The 19,587-nt window shown below is 41.0% G+C and overlaps 1 protein-coding gene and 1 non-coding gene across 3 annotated transcripts in view; one reads left to right on the top strand and one right to left on the bottom strand.

The window, feature by feature from the left end:
- LOC134624754 (zinc finger protein 234-like) overlaps window positions 1-19,587 on the bottom strand; it is a 196,269-nt gene that overhangs the window by 126,621 nt on the left and 50,061 nt on the right. The window lies entirely within an intron of this gene.
- LOC134624762 (uncharacterized) overlaps window positions 18,987-19,587 on the top strand; it is a 3,071-nt gene continuing 2,470 nt past the window's right edge. Inside the window, exon 1 of the transcript XR_010573615.1 lies at window positions 18,987-19,445. This is a non-coding gene — a transcript (uncharacterized LOC134624762). The remainder of the gene's footprint in view (window positions 19,446-19,587) is intronic.

The following is a 19,587-nucleotide window of genomic DNA, read 5'->3' as shown; positions in this document are numbered from 1 at the left end:
TGTAACATGTGAACATCTGCAGCTGCTGCTTGGATTGAATCTAGAGAGCCTTCAGCTGTAGTACAACCGTCAGCAGAGATCATTCAAACTGGAGCACAAGTTTAACACAGCCGCTCCACCCAAAGACACCTTCCTAAAATCCAACATGGCTGCTGAGTGTAAACAGGAAGTGTTGGCTTCACCTTTAAAGAAGTGGATAGAGGTCCTCCATTTTTTGATTCCTGGTTAACAAGGAAAAACGAGGAGTTGGAGGCCTCTTCTTCTTCTCTGAAGCAGGAATTTGAATTCAATTCTGGATTTACCAGGGAGCCAATAAAGGGAAGTCACTATAGGAGATTTTTTTTAAATCCCAGTTAACATTTCCAGTTTTAGTTAAAAGCAATGCCACATATGTCACTAAAATAACTTTGATTTCATCATTGTTTATAGTTTCACACACAGGAGATGAAAAATATACAAATCTGATGCCCCCTTGTAGGAAAGAAGGTGCAGTTTCTAATTAAACCACTAGAACACCACTCCACACTTCAACAGTTCCTTCACTACGTCCATTTCAGCTCAAATGTAATATTTAAAGTAAATCCTATATTTAAAGAAAGAAAAATATAAGTTTAGTTTTATGTATAATTCTCTCTTGTAGCACTGTGGTGTTTGGGAAACATTACCCAGTATGTGTGGCTGTAACTGCAGCCATCACCGTGTTCAGTCAGTAACAGATGCTGTTGCAGAGAAACTTGCATTTAGTTACCCTCAGCTCTTTCTAAACACAACATGGACTTTATTTGTTGTGCTGTTTGTATCTTGGAAATGTAAGTGGACGTATTTTGAGAAATCAAGATGGAGGACGAGCCTAGTAGTTTCATTTTCACTTGCAGACAAAATGAAGAAGTGTTTGAGACAGATGTGAAGAGTTCCAGTGTGAGACGTGTTCACACTGGAACTGCTGTCACCTGATGATGGACTTATTGATCGATTTATGGACACTCTCTGTGCGTCTGCATTCCTGCTAGTGTTTCCCACACCATGTAAACACTGCCTGGGAGACTGCTATATTAGTATAACCAAGCTAAAGGTCAGAGTATGTGTTTTAATAAACATACGTTGGCAAACTAGTAAATAAATTACTCTCTGTAATAATATACAGAGAATGAAGAATTTAGACTTCAAACTTCCATTGTTTCTCTCTCCTGTGATGGTAAAGCTCAGAGGTCAAATGAAAGGCATGCCCCCTGCTGGATGTTTGCACACACTACATCTCACACAGGTAAATATTCTTAGATAGACCAGCAGTGACAATCTGTTCTTACTATAGAAATACTGAGAGATGAGTAAAGCGGTCTGCTTTAAAACTGTAATGCCCATCTCAGCCTTTATCAATACATCATCTTTTATGTTTGATTAAATTTTTAATGAAAGTAACTGAAGCTCTCGATTAAACAGTGAATATTGAATAAAAGATTCTCTTCTGGAAGAAGAAAAGAAACCAACTACTGACACATACTCTGTTGATCATAGTTTGGATTCTAATAACCTGAAATCATCCCTCATTAAAGAGTCTGACTTGTGTAAATTTGCCCGCACGGTGAACGGTGAGCTTCAGTGAAGTCAGCTCCATGTTAACCTCCACACATGTACACACATGGGACAAACTGCAGTTTTTATTCGATGATTAGTCACTTTCTATCACTTAGAATATTTAAAATGTGATTTTTTTAATGTGATGAAATTTTGTTAAGATTTCATCACATTAAGCAACTGACACCAATTTATTACATGGTGTTATTAAAGAAACACAAACAAAATGACTCTCAGAGCCGGATCTTTGACGTGAATGACATGAGCCGGCTCCTTATCGCGAGCCGTGGGTTTTTTTTTCTCTCACCCTCTCTCTCGCACTTTTTTTCACTCTGCACGCCAGCCTTGTGCTTTGTGCTGGTTAGAGGGCGGAGGGGCGGTAGTTACACTCGCAGTAGCACAGGAACAGAGCCGGAGGGAGAGAGAGGAAAAGAGAGCCAGGGACAACAATGTCACATTAGAAAGGTATAGTAATCATCCACAACTATTTTCAGTTGCAGATGATAAAGGATTCAGAAAGTTTATTCATGTAGACCCCTATGACAGAGAATGTGCATCTTCTTTTTGTTTTCATATTTTAATTTATATTTAATTGTGTTGTGGTTTGCAGTGTTTTGTGTTGTTTCACTTTAAATTTGTTTAAAAGGAAAAAGCTGAAAATTTAAATAGTTAAAAGTTGAACTGTGACTAGTTAGTTTTTGCATTATATGATTTATTTATTACATTTTATGTGGAGTGAATAAATAAAAGTATATTTACGGTGGCCCCTAGAGACAAAGGACGTACAAACTCCAAAACACGTACGAACTCAGAAGCACGTACAAAACACAACAGAAGTGCTCCAGGATGCTAGGCGCAGTGTTGAGCTTTTGTTACCTAGTGGCTACACAAGCCAGGAAGTACCAACGCAGCTTTTTCTTGGAAACGGGAGCAATAGAAAAAACAGAGGGTGTTGAAGAAACTGTGACTGGCCCCTCATCCTTCGACCACATTCCTGCCAGGCATGAGGCAGGTGAGGAGTGGTTGGAACCAGACGTGAGGGAGGAAGGAGTCCGATGCTGCAACTGCAGCTGCTGCAGCGGGGCTCCGTCCGCTGCGGTGGCGTGAGAGGGCTTGCTCGCTGTGACTGAGGCGGTGTGGATGAGAAGATGAGGGTGAATTCGGCCAGCTCCCGGGCTTGTCATTTAAACTGGACTACTGTGATTCAAAAAGGAGTCCAGTCTGGGTCACATGTCTATGAGTTTGTTGTTTATAACAGTTTCACAACACAACTATCAGCCTGATTTGTTTTTCATGTCTTCTCCTCATCAGTTATCAGGAGAGCAGACAGTCAAAGAAACTCTGCTTGTTTCTCATTTCTCCTTTAGCAAATATTTCCCGTGGAGAACAAACAAACAAACAACAAAAACAAGAAAAATAGTGTAATTATAGTATAATTATTTTTATGTTTTAAAACCATGAACCTCCTCTGCTTTCTGCCTTTGACTTGAATCACAACCAGTAACTGGCTAAACTAAATAAATAAATTAAAGAATATAACAAAATATTTCTACTAATGAGTGTCCCAGTATAATAAATAAAATTTAATTCATATGTTTGACACTGAGGCGTCTTTCTTTTTATACTGCACTTTATACCTGACTAAATGATTGAATATTTTGATATTTTAGTCTTTAAAAGCCCCATTTTAACGTGAAGGTAGATTGAACACTACTACAAAACTAAACACTGAATAAACACTAAACAAAATAAAACTGGTGGCTTGCTGAACCAGATAAGTAACCAGAACAATCAGGAAACCAAACTTTATAAACAGCTTGTGTCGTATGAATCATGTGCATATAAAGCTGATGTGACCTTTTTCTTGTGAAATGAAAATGAAAGCTGCTCTGAGTCTCTGCCTGTAATATGAGATGAAAAAGTGAAGGAATGTTTGAGGAGGAGAGTCTGACTCAGTTCCACTGTCACAGTAACAATCCTGAGGTATTACAGACTATCAGGGCTTAGGGCCAACCTGCTCTCAAATCATCAAGTGCCTGATAACAAACATTTTGAGAGCTTTATGCAAACTTTTTGTAATCTCTCCTGACATTTCCTGAGCAAATTATCCACAATTCATAGCACTGTGAAGCCCAGGTGTGCAGGGGATCATTTTTTATTATTTGTCAAAAGCATTGATTCAGAAAACCTACCAGGTCAAAAGATCAGAGGAATGTAGCAGATGGTTTAATAAACACAAGTTCAGGAAACATTAAAAAGTGGATCATCGACCTTACCTCACAGCAAGAAGGTTTGATTTCACTATCAGACCATGACTTTCTGACTTTGACTTTCTGGAGTTTGCATGTTTTTCCCCTGTTTGCATGGGACCTCTCTGGCTTTCTCACACATTCCAAAGACATGTAGTTAGTGCGGTTAGGCTATCCAGAGTTGGGACCAGGAAGCAGAGTTGCAGTCTTACACGCCTCTCTGCAGCTTCTCTCCTCCTGCTACCCCCCCCCCCCCCCCCCCAACAAAAAAAACCCATCTCCATTGAGACTGTGTCAGCTCCCAAACCCACAAAAAACAAACCAAAAACCAGCAATAAACAACTTAAAAATAAAAAATCACAAGGAAAAAACAATACAGTATCCACATCTGAACCAAAGAGTAAAACAATGAAATGTGGATTATTAAATATTAGGTCTCTCTCCTCCAAGTCTCTGTTAGTACATGACTTAATAATTGATCAACAAATCGATTTACTCTGCCTTACAGAAACCTGGTTGCAGCAGGATGAGTATGTTAGTTTAAATGACTCAACACCCCCGAGTCATTCTAACTACCAGAAACCTCGAAGCACAGGCCGAGGTGGCGGTGTGGCAACAATTTTTCACACCAGTCTATTAATTAATGAAAGACCAAGACAGACTTTTAATTCATTTGAAAGCCTGATGCTTTCATGCCTTGTCCACCCCAGCTGTAAAACTCAGAAACCAGTCTTACTTGTTATCATCTATCGTCCACCTGGGCCTTACACAGAGTTTCTCTCTGATTTCTCAGACTTTTTATCTGATTTAGTGCTCAGCTCAGATAAAATAATTATTGTGGGTGATTTTAACATCCATGTAGATGCTAAAAATGACAGCCTCAACATGGCATTTAATCTGTTATTAGACTCAATTGGCTTCTCTCAAAATGTAAAAGAACCCACCCACCACTTTAATCACACTCTAGATCTTGTTTTAACATATGGCATAGAAACTGAACATTTAACAGTGTTTCCTGAAAACCCTCTGCTGATCCTCTGATCATTTATGGACATAAAATTTACATTTACAATAATCGGTTGCACAGCAGTGGAGAGCAGACTTTATCACAGTAGAAGTTCTGTTTTTCACCACTCTCACCTTTTGTTTGCCATCACTCGTGTTCGGTATCAATGAAGCCGTCTTACTTACTTACTACTACTTACTTACTTACACTGCATATCCGCATCTTGGGTCCTTTGTTAAATTTTACACAGCTTGCCCTGCTAGCCGTGACGTCATTAGCGAAAAAAATTACCAGTACCAGTATCAGTACCACTGATATTCATTTAGACTCTTTTTCTCCAATTGATCTTTCTGAGTTAACTTCAATAATTACTTCCTCCAAAGCATCAACGTGTCTTTTAAACCCCATTCCTACAAAACTGCTCAAAGAAGTCCTACTGTACACTATAAAGCGCTTTGAGGCGACTGTTTTTGTGATTTGGTGCTATATAAATAAAACTCTCTGACTTTATCTCCTCTACGTGAGTTTGTGTTGTATTATGTTCAAATGTTTAATAGAAAAGTATTGTTCATTCAAAATGAGGAAAGCTTTGTAACTGTCCCGACTAGTGAAGAGTGTGTCATTTTCACAACACTGCTTTCCCTCCGAGGTCGACAGCGCCTTTGAAAATGCTCTGGAGGTCCCTGTGTGAGCACATCAACCTGTAAGAAAAAGTTAACTTGGACACACACAGATGTTTTCCTTCATGGTATGTTCATAGGAGACGTGAAAGGACCTTTATCCTTCAAGGACCTGCAGTCCAAAAAAGCACCCCTCCGACAGCCAAACCCATCTATTCTCTGATTGGATAGTTAAATTTGTGATTGACATGACATTGACCAATCAGCTGAAAGGAAGAAAAATAGGGTCAATTTGAGCCCATAATAAACCGACTAATGACAGCGTATGAAACGCACGAGGGGAAGAGCTTAGCTATATGTATATCCGCAAGTTTGGGTCTTATTTTCCTAAGACCCAAACTCTTTCATTGCATGCATTTTAAATTTCTCTTTGATATTTGGGCTGATTGCCACCTGATGTGTAAAAACAAAGAATTAACAGATTTTTTAACCTAATTTTTGCCTCTGAGAAAAATTAGATCAAGATATGAGGATATTTGTTTAAAATTTCAATAGAAGAGTGGCAGTATAATGTCCTCGAAAGTGGATATCAGGCCCTTGTAGATCAAAATGTAGTATTTTGGTCTAGACAACTCAAAATGTTATGTAGATATATATGGACACCAGGTTCTAGAGGGTTAAGTGTAAAACTATTTTTTATCTTTCAAAGTAACATTTGTATTTTTTTATTGTTTTGTCTGAGCAGTTATAGACATGTTTGAAAACATTTCACAATTTTTTTAGTGCTTTTGTAAGTTACACTGTAAATCTATACACAGTTCAGAAATGAACGAGGTGGAGATGGTGAAGTCCATTCGCTGGTTGATGAGGAAGAGGAACATATTCAGGATCACATGAAAACAATACATGGAGAAGAAATAACTTGGATAGGAATGAGATTATAAAAGGATATCACAGGCAAAAGCAGGTTGGCTTAAGTGTGCATTTATTAAGAAAAAGTGAAAGGGATGCTCACTGCTCAATGAGCAGTGGGTAACATGGACAATTTGATGTTAGGGAGTAGACCAGATCTGTGAAGAGAAATGCAGTTAATTTCATCTTCATTTGCATTTTATTTTGTTCATGTGGCACTAGGCCTTGTTTAAGAAAATTGACTTTTGATGTGCTCATGTGGCAGATTTAGCTACTATAAAATTGTCCTTTGAAGTTATAAAATAACTTTATATAAACCAGGGGTGTCAAACTCATTTTACTTCAAGGGCCACATGGAGAAAAGTCTATTCTCAAGTGGGCCGGACTGGTAAAATCATTGTATATATATAACTTAAAAACAACAACTTCAGATTGTTTTCTGTGTTTTAATACGATCAACATAAAAATAAAGCTAGAGCCTGTGGACAGTATGTTCAAAATAGTACAACCACAACATAGCTATTAATCATAAAACATCTCAAGTTATTTGAAAATTCTGAGGACAAAGAACACACAAACACACAGTGCCTCAGTGATTTACAGAACTGTTTCACAGATCACAGAACTATATCAGGGTGTCATTTCGCAGGCAGCAATGTAGATAAAAATAATGAAATCCTGTTCCCCAAACAAGTACAAGAACCACAGAACAGGTTAAATATATAAATCAACTATAATCAATTAGAAACAGTAGCACATCAACATAAAAACATATAAACATAAAGCTGGAGCCAGAGGACAGTGTGTCCAAAAGCACAACATAGCTATTACAGTTTTTCTCGATTGCTTAAACACTATAACCAATCTTTTGAGCTAAAATTTCAAAACCATAATGCTATTTTTCAAAAAGCACACCCATTTCCCTGAACTATAAACACTAGTCCCCTGCTTTAACACATGAGTCAGATTTGGTGAACTGTTACTGTAAAACTCTAAACACAAATCCCTACATTTTTCAGTGGTGACACCATGTGGTCATTTAGAAAGCACTAGCAGTCAATAATGTTAACTCGCATCAGCACAGCTTTAGCTCAATTAACACACAATTAACCAAGTGGAAACACTAGGAGTCAAAATTTATCACACACCACAACGAAACTTTGTTGGATAGCTCATTCAGGTTTGAAACAATGGATCCAAAGAGATGCTAAGGAAGAGGTCGAGGAGGAGAAGGTTGGTCTAGGACACCAGGGAGGAGGTGGGGGAGGAGGTGGAGGAACATAATTGGCCATCGGGATATTGTAAATGTCCCTGGTCAGTGTGGAGGGAATGTCACTAAATGCGCAGGCATCAGCCAATGAGGGGTACTCCACCGCCATGCCATTCTAGGACCCTATAACACTTCTCCTTGCTTTTCTCGATGGTCTAAGACAACATATGTTCCAGCTGGACTACAGGGAACCAGCACAGCCAGAGCAGCCTCGCTCTCTGGTTCATGACTGGTTTACCAATAACCCAAGGTTGTCTAACATCTTTATGCCTGCATACTCTCCCTTTATAAACCCGATAGAGGAGTTATTTTCAGCATGGCGGTGGAAAGTGCACGACAGAGAACCTTATGTCCGTGTTCACCTCCTCCAGGCCATGGAAGAAGCCTGCCTAGACATATCAGTAGATGCATGCCAGGGTGGATCAGGTATGCAAGAGGATTTTACCCCCTCTGCCTGGCTAGGGCCAATATAGCCTGTGATGTGCATGAGATTCTCTGCCCTGACCCATAACACAGACAGGATTGCTGAGGTGGAATAATGTTCTTGGTATGTGTTGTACTGTATTGCACTTGAATAAAAATGTGCCACTGTATGTACATTGGGTCTTTTGTGTTCATCATCTGAAAAGGTTTCTGAGGGGGAGGACCACAAGCAACATAACTTGCCAGTTTTGGAAATAATGTTTTACATTTATTGCACCAATGTGTAAGTCTATGTTGTAGTGTGTGTGTTTTTGAGGCCTTGTGTGTGCTGTCTGTGGGCAAAGTTTGGTTTTTCAGCAAGAGTGAATGGTTTTGAGTTTAGAGCTTCATTTTGACTTGAAAGTACGATGTTTGGGATATTGGGTGAGACATTATGGATTTGTGTTTACTGTTTTGAGAATATGAGGCATAGTTTCAAGAAATGTGTTTAAGCAATAGAGAAAAACTGTAATTACAAAACACCTCAAGTTATTTGAAAACTCTGAGGACAAAGAACACAAGCACACAGTGCCTCAGTGATTCACAGAAGTATATCACAGATCACAGAACTATATCAGGGTGTCTCATGCAGCACTTTCAGTGGGGTTGCATAGTTTATTTGACTCCTTTTAGCTTTCACCAGCTCATCAATATCAGGCTTCACATCCTGAGCGGCAGCTAACTTCAGGATGTGATTCAAGTGCCTGTGCGTGAGCCTTGAGCGTAGTTTTGTTTTATTTATGCTCATTACAGAGAAAACTTGCTCACAAAGATACGTGGTTCCGAACATGCACAACAGTTTTGCAGCAAGAGCTGTCAAGTTGGGGCAACCCGGCAAGAGATTCTGATAAAATATGTTCATGCAAGCTGCGGCAAATTTGCCCTTCAAATCCGAGTCACACTGCATCTCCCACAATAACAGCTTCAACTTGAAAGAACATATGCTGTCATAATACTGCGTGACAACTTTGTTGCGTCCTTGCAGCTGTTTGTTCAGGTTATTCAGGTGCTCTGTAACATCCACCATAAATGCAAGGTCCTGCATCCATTCTGTGGAATGAAATTCTAACACTGGTTTGCCCTTTTCTTCCATAAACTGTTCAATTTCATCTCGTAAATCAAAGAAACGCCTCAGCACAGCACCTCGGCTCAACCATCTTACCTCAGTGTGGTATGGCAGGCCATAGATGTGGCCTTTTTTACAATGCCTGCTTATTCCTGATCATTGAGGGCGCACCATCTGTAGCCAGGCTGACAGCCCAGGACCAATCCACTCTGATCCTGTCCAGCGCACCGACGAGTGCGGTGAAAATATCAGCTGCGGTCGTTGTATCTGTCATCGGCACCAACTCCGCAAACTCCACGGTGACGGTCAATGTGTCATCAACTCCGCAGATGAAAATTGCCAGTTGTGCAACATCTGTAATGTCCGTGCCTTCATCAATTGCAACTGGAAACGCAATAAAAGACTTTACTTTTTGCTTCAACTGGCTGTCCAAATCTGCTGAAAGATCAGAGATCCTGTCGGCAACTGTGTTTCTTGTCAGGCTGATATTTGCAAAGGCCTGGCGCTTCTCAGCGCACACAATCTCCGATGCCTTCATCATACATGTTTTTACAAATTCACCCTCACTAAATGGTTTTGAAGCTAGTTCAATTTCGTTAGCAATGAGGTAGCTAGCTTTCACTGCAGCGTCACTGATGTCTCGGCTGTGAGTAAACACAGACTGCTGTTTCTTCAGACCCGCCAACAGTTCATTCACCTTCTCTCTTCTCCGCTGTCCTTTAAAGTCATATTTGTCGACATGAAGACTCACATAGTGGTGACGGAGGTTATATTCTTTCAGCACTGCAACATGCTGGGAACACACCAAACATACAGCTTTCCCATTCACTTCCGTGAATAAATAGGAGGATGACCATTTTTCTTGGAACACTCTGCATCCACTTTTCTCTTTTTTGACAGAGACATATTGGGGCAATGAGGGTGCCAAAGCACATCAGGTTTAAATTTTGCGGGCAAAACAAAGTAGCTCACAATTGCTATTGCACCATCCAATGGACACAATTGGAACAGCAGTTTCTTTATTGAAAAATTGCAGCTCATTTTTATACTTTACAAAATTATCTCACGGGCCGGATTAAATCCGTTTGCGGGCCTGATCCGGCCCGCGGGCCGTACGTTTGACACCCCTTATATGAACCTTTGAAAAGTCATTTTGTATAAAATTTGTATAGCATTACAGTTTCTGAGATCAAAACTGTTTTACTTTTATAATCAACACCACAACTTGGGTTTTTCCCAGAAAGCTATATTTCTTAAAAAACATATTTCAGATCTACAGTGATTGTTCCCAGGGGTGCACAACATCATGAAACATATGTATTTTTGTTGGAAGCATTGCTGTCATGGTCTCACTTTAAAGTCAATGTAAGTAAAAACTGGCACAACTCGCCCCACTCTCCCCTTCATGATTTCCCTGCAGAAAGATAAATAAAAGTGGTTTGTAAGCTTTACAGTTTAGCATCAGATGGGGAGAAATATCTGAGTCTTCAACCACATCAATCTTTACATTTATATAATCCTATAAACATTTTTAAACATTTTCAACTAAAGAAAAGGCTTTTACACAAACTTACAATAACATGAAATAAATATTTTAGACCAACAAGAAACGAGATCTACTTAATTATAATTTGAAATGTGCTTCATAGATGCTAAATAACCCAAACTGAGCCAAACACTATTCAGACTCAGGATCCTGGACATGATTATTGATCATCTGTAATCCTCAGAGAATGTTTATGTTGTTGGTTCATTCTAATTACGCACTATCTGTCATGGTCCTGGGTCGTGCGACCCAGTGTTTTGAGTTTTAGTCTATTTTGATGTTTATTGTTTGTTTCGGTTCATTGAGTATTCTAGCCCATTTGTCCTTATATTACCCTTGTATTAAGTCTCCCTTGCCCTTCATGTGTTTATGTCTGCGTGTCTTATGTTGCCAAGCCACATCCGGGCCCGGGGCCCGGGGCCCGCCAGGCCATGTCCACGGCTGCCCCTTCACCGGCCGCTTTCGGGGCCGTCAGCTGGACACCACTGCTGTCGTGAACGGCCTCCTGAACCGCAACGCTGCTGCCTTCCATGCGGCCGGCCCCCTGAACTCATGAACCGTGGGCTGTTATGTTGCCGCCCTCCAGGCCGGCCCCCTGACAGGAGACGGTATGAACTGTTGTGCCCTCGACCTCCGGGTCGGCCTCCTGAACTCCTGAACTGTGGGCTGTTGCGTTGCGGCCCTCCAGGCCGGCCCCCTGAACTACGTTTGGACTGTTGTCATGTGCTCCAGTGTTTCCTGTCGGTGGGTTTTTTTTGTTTCCTGTTCTGGGCCCTCCGTCCTGGTCCCCCGCCGCCCGCCCGGGCTTGGTGGTCCGTTTTTTTGGTTTGGGGCTGTCTGGAGCCAGCCCTTTGAGGGGGGGTGGTGTCATGGTCCTGGATCGTGCGACCCAGTGTTTTGAGTTTTAGTCTATTTTGATGTTAATTGTTTGTTTCGATTCATTAAGTATTCTAGCCCATTTGTCCTTATATAACCCTTGTATTAAGTCTCCCTTGCCCTTCATGTGTTTATGTCTGTGTGTCTTATGTTGCCAAGTCATGTTGTCGTTTCTGCCATCTTCCCCTGTACTCAGTCTCCCTGTTTTCATGTCTATACAGTTATGTTAAGTTCATGTCATTTCTTATCTCCATGTTTCCTGTTTTACTTTGAAAGTCTGTATTCAATGTCAGTGTATTTAGTTTCACGTCTCCTGTCCTGTCGTTAGGTTCATGTGTGTGAGCTTTGCTCCCATGTGTGGCCACTTCCCCTGATCATCCCTCATGTGTATTTAGTCTCTGTGTTTCATGCAGTCTGTGTCGCGTCATCTGTGTTCTCAGCTCCATGTTTTCACGCCATAATAAAGGCTCGCTTTCTGTTAAGCTCACTCCCGTCTACTAACTTGTGTACGCACCTGGGTCCATCACACACACCACCGCATGACCTGTCTCCGCAGACCGTGACACTATCCAGTTGTCTGCTGGATGTTCAAGATAGTTTTATTCATCAACTTTATTTATTTTTTTTTGTATTTTCTTTTTTTTTGTAGATCACAGACCCAACAGCAGCAGCAACAAGAAGCAAACCAAAAACAGTCAATGCAATAGTTCCTCCTGTCTGACCTGCAGGTGAGAAACAGGTGTGAGGTGTCAGCTGTCAGGTAGGTGATGAGTGAAGAACAGAACAGAATCCATTTCCTCTTCAAACTGCTGTCAGACATTATCTACTGTACTCTGATCACATCACTCAGACCAGCTGCTTTCTACAAAGTCTCATCAACAACATCTTTAGAAACAAACATCAACAACCAGGAAGCAGCTTCACCACTGATCTCTCTCTCTCTCTCTCTCACACACACACACACACACACACACAGACACACACACTCACTCACTCGACTCTACTCACTCACCTGGAGGATCAGCAACACTTAGATAGATGATGCTGATGAACTTCATACTGTCTCCCTCTCTCTGGACACGACACTCGTAGGTTCCAGTGTCATTAATCATCACATTCTTCAGAATCAAAGACGTGTTTCCATCCTCCATCCATCTGTTCTGCAGATCCACCCGGTTCTTAAAAGATGGATGCTGGTTGGCTCTAAGAAAGTATCCATCCCGGTACAAAAACACATATCTATCTATCAGGTCAGCTCTGCTCCACTTTACAGCTATGATGATGTCGTTGTTGTTTGGAGCTCGACATGTAAGAGTGATGTTCTGTCCAGACTCAGCTGTGATGTTTCTCCTCACTGAAAGAGGAAACAACACAGAGCAAAGAGGTTAAAGGTCAAAGAATCCTTCATTTGAACAGACAAACTAATTCAATAAGAAAAACGTTGTATGTACTACACTGATGCTCTTTATGTCAGACACAAATTCTCTGTTTGGTTTCTAACACTTAAATCTCACCCGCACAGACAAAAAGTCAAGCTCAGCAGTACTGTGTTAGTTTTACTGTTGATTTTCATTTATATAAAATCTCTGGGTCTGTAGTTTTAGTCACAAACAAATAATCTGAGTCTAAATCTGAGTTTAAACCTGAGTCTAAATCTGATCAGATGAAGTGTGAGGTTGTGAGAAAGTCTCTGACTGCATTCATAGATGTGTCCTTTCAGCTGCTCTGATCCAACCTTTGGTCTCTAAGAAAGAGGCTTCAGGCAGATGTTTGCTACGTTGGACTGTAGGACCATCAGAAATGTGTGCAGTAACAAAACAGGCAGCACTGAAAGGAGCTCTAAGTGTTTGTTTTGTTCAATGATTTGTGCACAACAACAAAATGGGACCTCTCTCATCCATCAGTCATCATGTGGACATTTTTCATGAGCTATGGCACCAGCAGGATTCACTTTCACAGACTCACAACCACCAGCTTCACCCCTCCCCTCCCCCTCCAGCTGTAGGCTTTAACATTGAGTTTCCCCACACATGTTTACAGATGAGTTAGAGAGCAAGAGAAGAAGAGACTGATTCATAAATGTCTTTGTTTCTGCTCTAACCTTACCCAAACAATGCTGCTCTACAACTCTAGACTAGCAGCCACAAAGACAACAGCTGGAGAAACATCTGTCTACCTCTGACATCCACCAGCTCATCCATACAACAAACAAACATCAACAACCAGGAAGCAGCTTCACCTCTGATCACACACACACTCAACTCTACTCACTCACCTGGATCAACTCTCAGGTGAATGAAGCTGACACCCACATTAGCTCTCTTCCTGCGGTGGGTTTCTTTTGTAATGACACGACACATGTATGTTGCAGCATCATTAATCGTCACATCCTTCAGAATCAAAGACACGTCTCCATCCTTCATCTGTCTGTCCTGCAGATCCACCCGGTTCTTAAAAGATGGATGCTGCTCATCAAGATCAAACTGCTCATTGTGGTACAAAAGGACATTTTCATCTTCCAGGTCAGCTCTGCTCCACTCTAATACTGTTATGTTGTTGTTGTTTGGAGCTCGACATGGTAGAGTGACGTTCTTTTCAGATTCAGCTGTGATGGTTTTATGGTCTGAAAGAGGAAACAACACAGAGCAGAGAGTTTAAAGCAGGGGTCCCCAATCCCCTGAGGGCCGGTGTCCCTGCAGGTTTTAGATCTCACCCTGGGTCAACACACCTGAATCACATGATTAGTTCATTACCAGGCCTCTGGAGAACTTCAAGACATGTTGAGGAGGTCATTTAGCCATTTACATCAGCTGTGATGGATCAAGCACACATCTAAAACCTGCAGGGACACCAGCCCTCATGGACTGGGATTGGGGACCCTGGTTTAAAGTAACTGTAACAGAAGCCAGTGAGACAGAGACCACTGAGCTCTGCTTGAGTTGATGGACTGTAAATTATACTTCCAGTTTTCTTTGCCATGAAGATAGAGCAAGACCTACTGACAGGGGGGGAGGAAAAGCTCCCCTTTACCAGGAAGAAACCTCCATCAGAACCATGTTTACTTTGAACTAATACAAAAAAACCCATTAAATATAAGATATATACATTATAGAAATACTGTTTTTTAATTGTGTGTGTAAATATAAGAGCAAAAACTGTAGAGAAACAAAACAGCATTTCATATATGTTTCACTGCCATAATATAGAGTGATTTAAAACACTCCAGAAACAGAGCTAGTTTAATTCATGTTTTAAAATGAGTTTAATCTCACCTGCAGAGACGAGCAGGAGGCACACACACAGCAAAGTCCAGCAGAGAGACGCAGAAGCTACAGCAGACATTTCTCACAGATGTCTGAATGATGGTGCGATTGTTTGAGAATGCCATGAATAAAAACCTGACTAGACCGCAAGTTATAAAAGGAATTCAAAGTAATTAAAATTTTTTCCAGGTGTAGGTGTGTGGGGCGGATACTCTACTGATCACTCTGACTGGTTTCGGAGAAAGGTGGATTCCAAGTGTTGGAAGTGTTTCAGACCTGAGCCTCGAGGTCTGAACAGTTTAAACTTTACCTCCTCCTCAGTTCTTAATCAGGTCATCAGCATTTAATTTCTATTACAAATTATTTTAAATGTTATTAACTAAGTAATTCATTCTGATTAGTGTGCAGTGATTTCCACCACACAGCCAGATTAATAGAGTTCAAAGGGCATAGACACAAGTGACAGTCTGTCGTGTTTTTCAGTTTTATCCTCGTATGCAGAGATTTTCCTGCACTCTCTGAATCTTTGAGTAACATTTGAAGACAGAAGAATAACAAATCGGGTTTCATTTAAACCCCCACAGCTCATCTGACTGTTACTCCCAGCAGCTCTCAGTTCTTTAGAAAAGATTTTGTCTCTGAGATGAGAGAAGGACTCTGAGGAGAAACACAAGAAAACAACAAAGGACTCAGTGTAGCAATGGGTGGGGAAAACCAACAACTTCAGCTGGTTCTTCCTGTCCATCCACATAGTGGAGTTTACTGGTGTGAGTTCAATCAGAGTACCATCAGTAACATGGTTAACCTGACAGTCACTGGTAAGCTGAGTGTGTCGAGTGAGTGTTGATGAAGCTTAGTGTAAATGGATGAAATGCTGTAGTTTGTCTCTGTGTTGAGGTGGATCAGTGATCCTGCAGAGTCCTGTCCTCCCTGTGATGGAGGGAGATGACGTCACTCTGCTCTGTAAAACAAAGACCACTCCCTCCAACCTCCCAGCTGCTTTCTATAAAGGCTGTGTCCCAATTAAGAGACCGGACACTTGAAGTACGCGCACTACGCATATTACTGTACTGTGGTCGTGTCCAAATTCATGGGCTGCCTCCTCCTGAGGCCGCATTTGTAGACCGATTACATCACAGCGACGCGCCGAATGTTGTCCAAATTCGTAGACTCCTCCGAATGCAGCCGACAAATGCGTCCTCCTTTTCCCCGAATTTGAGGATGGGTCGGGTGTATCCTTCTTGGCCCACCATGTCCCAGAATTCATAGCGCGGCCCAGCCAAACTCTAGTTTCCGGCAATGGCGGCAGGTACTACATTTTAAAATTACTCTTATTAATTTTTCTGGGTCACAAAATAAACTTTTAACATATTTTCAGGTGAGAAAGATATCGCATATTTGGAAAAGTGCTTCGACGTTTTCGGAAACGCCTGCTACCCTCCAGCTCGATAGCGAGCCGGGAGCTCGACGGTCACTGAGGCCGCCGAGAACGGCACAACTCCTGGCACATCATTTTCAGATCACCACGGACATTCGCTACTTGGGTTAAACGTAGTATATAAGTACCTGAGACAACCTAACAATGTTATTGTTGGGCTTTTTCAGTGTTTTGTTTGTTCGTGAGTAAATCGGTTTGGCTGAGATTAAAGTTATTAGATTAGATTAGATTAGATTAGATTAGATAAAATAAAACTTTATTAATCCCCCGAGTGGGTTCCTCCTTGGTTTTTATACAGCTGACTAAACGTCAAACAGAAAACTGATTAAACAGAAGTGTGAGACGGTCGAGAATTTACGCCAGTGTCCTGTTATATTTTACATAGCAAGGAGCAGACGGCCGAGTTTATTAAACTCCCCTCCAGGGAGACTCACTCAGTAGTTAAACATGAAAACAGAGCTGACGTGAGTTGGTATCTGATGAGGTTCAAAACCTTATGAACTTGTGATGCAAGGCTTGAAGATCATTTTTTTTATTCTTGTTTTCCCTTTTACTGAATTAGCACAAACCCCACACATGGTTTGTCCAAATTCAGGAGAAGGATGCTTCAAATGCCAAATTTGGAGGTAATGACATCACAGCGATGTAACGAAGGCTTTCCAAATTCAAAGAGTCCTCCAAATTGCTGACAAATGCGACCATATTTTTCAATGGTGCGACTAAAAAAAAAAATTTGGTCGCACCAGTCCGACCAACTGTTCGGGTAACAAAAAAAAAAAATAAATATCTGCAACTCTGTATGGTCAACATCAGACCACCTATTGTGGACTAAACCAATCAGAGACAGTCAGGGGCGGGACCTCTGTGACTGGCCGTGGTCAAGTTAAAAGTGCAGTTGGAAGAGGGAGGGGAGTAGCTTGTATAAAGCGTTATCGATTCATTAAATCCTGAATCGACTTTTAAATATAAATGTGTTTTGCCAGAAATGTCAGATTCTCAGATTAAAGCTCACAAAACTATTTCTACAACCAGTAAACAGTAAATGAGAGCAGGTACATGGACTCCACACAAAGACGTAAACACAGAGCGGACCCGACGCATCAGAATCAGCTTTTTCTTTCTCGGCTTTCTCACCCGACGGCACATAGACGTTTTTATAGAAATAGTCATTATAGAAATCAGTGATGATACCCAGCCCTAGTGAGTAGCCTAGGCCTGACAAAAGTGGATGTAGCTATGGGTAATAAGAAAAGATGAAAAGAACTATTGATAACTTTTTTGTTAAGTTCATAGCCAGTGCTCTGACACGGTGCCATCAATCTTTGAATGCTGAAAAAGCACAGTGTATCTAGAAAACACATTATATGCTGCAATAAATGCACTGCCCAAGTGTCCCCTCTCCCCACTGCCTTTCAGCAGCATGCAACAGCAAACAGGTCGAGGAGGCCGAGATGATAATTAAGTTTAACATTGTCTACAATATTGACAAAGCACTTTAAGCACAAGACTGTTAGTTAATAATTTAGAAATGAATATTGTCTGTATGGAGTGCTAACTGGTTAAAGTTAGGTGCATTCTAGTGCGCCCATGGCAAAAAGTTAGCCTAGAGCCCTGATATACCAGCTAGCCAAACTTCAGTAACCCTACAAACGTCACTGCTGTTTAGTTTTTTGTCTTCATTTATGTTGGAAGTCATAGCAGAGCTGTACGTTTTAATTTCTTTCCAAAACCCCCCAGTCAGGACATGCTATATTGTATTTAGATTAGGAATGCAACGATACCAATTTTTTCAAACCAATACAATACCGATACTTGGATCTGAGTACTTGCCGATACAGAGTACAAAAAACGATACTTCTACCACAAACAAACACACACACACACACACACACACACAAATGCAATTACATTGGAAGAGAGGTTTTATTTTATTCTCTGCCAATAAAAAATAAAATATTAGTAAAAATGACCACAAAAAATTTTCAATTGAAAAAGGTGTTGTTGTTTTTTTGCAGAGGTGTTTTTTTTCTGTTCTCAAACTGATCTCCCTGTTGGAGCTCAGTCTGGGGGGAGTTATTTTTTTTTCTCCTTATCTTTCTTCATTTTGTGCTTTTCCATGTTATACCCCTCTGACCTGTCTTCCCCCTGTGATGTTTGTGTAATGTATGTATGGTTGGATGGGTAAGATGGCGCTGCCATTGCAATAACATGAAATTTTACCATGTGGGACTAATAAAGGTATATCATATCATAAGCACTTCTGTTAAATTATTGCTGAGTGTCCACATCGTAATTTAACAAAATATCACTGAACTATTGGCACTGTCTCCAGCTTTCAGAATAATAAATAAACACTTCTGTTTGGAATAAAATAAATACAAATTAGGTTTGAGAATAAAATAAACATTTAAATTATTGCAGTGTCCATATTGTAAACAAACAAACAAAATAACGAAAATATTTGGCATTGACGAACAAACTCCTCATCAGTCCACTGTGCCATTAAACCGAGGACTGACAGCGGTTGGGAATTTCATATCACAGCTCGTGTATGCTGAGAAGATGGTTCAATCCTATGTTTTCCAAGACCGGCATTGGCTGGTCATCCAGAGCTATCCACAGGTTTCTGTAAAAGCGTACGTAGGCTGCCATGACAGACCACTGCTTCCGTTGTCCGGTTTTATACTTCCGGTTACTCAAAGCCGGAGCCAGCGTTCAGTCGTTGCTAGCAACAAAATCAGTTACTTTGTGCGTTAATTAGTGGCTTTACCTGTTCGAGGATGAGCTTGGGTTCAACGTGTGCTGTTGTCGGCTGCCACAATAATTCAAGAAAACTGAAAAACGCATTAGAAACATTTTGCCTTGAGCATCAACAACTTAGAAAGGCCTGTCCGTGCCCACCGCCCTACGCACTGCACTCTATGCCGCGGAAGGAGGATCGGAAACTAGCGTGGCTGGCAGCTTTAAGACTCAAACACCCTCCAAAGAGAGTTTATGTTTGCTCCTTTCATTTTATCGACAAAAAGCCCACAGAGCTACACCCCGACCCGGAGCTTTATCTGGGCTATGACCGACCCCCACCAAAGAAAAGAAGAAAGCTCACTCGGACCACTTTGAGTGTGACAGCTTCCAGTGATACGAACAACACAGAATCTGTACCCGGTAAGTGAAAGTGTAAATGTGGTTTGCCACCGTTTCGGATTTTAATCACGCAATTCTTTACTTTTACTAAATAATAGCCTATGGTGAATGGCGTTAGTATCAGCACTAGCTGGTTATTAGCAGCAAAGTCTCAATTTTAACG

Source organism: Pelmatolapia mariae, linkage group LG3_W, assembly GCF_036321145.2.
Source record: "Pelmatolapia mariae isolate MD_Pm_ZW linkage group LG3_W, Pm_UMD_F_2, whole genome shotgun sequence".
In the NCBI taxonomy this organism is placed as follows: Eukaryota; Metazoa; Chordata; class Actinopteri; order Cichliformes; family Cichlidae; genus Pelmatolapia; species Pelmatolapia mariae.
Note: the sequence above shows the minus strand (reverse complement) of the source record. Positions and strands in the feature narration are given on the sequence as shown.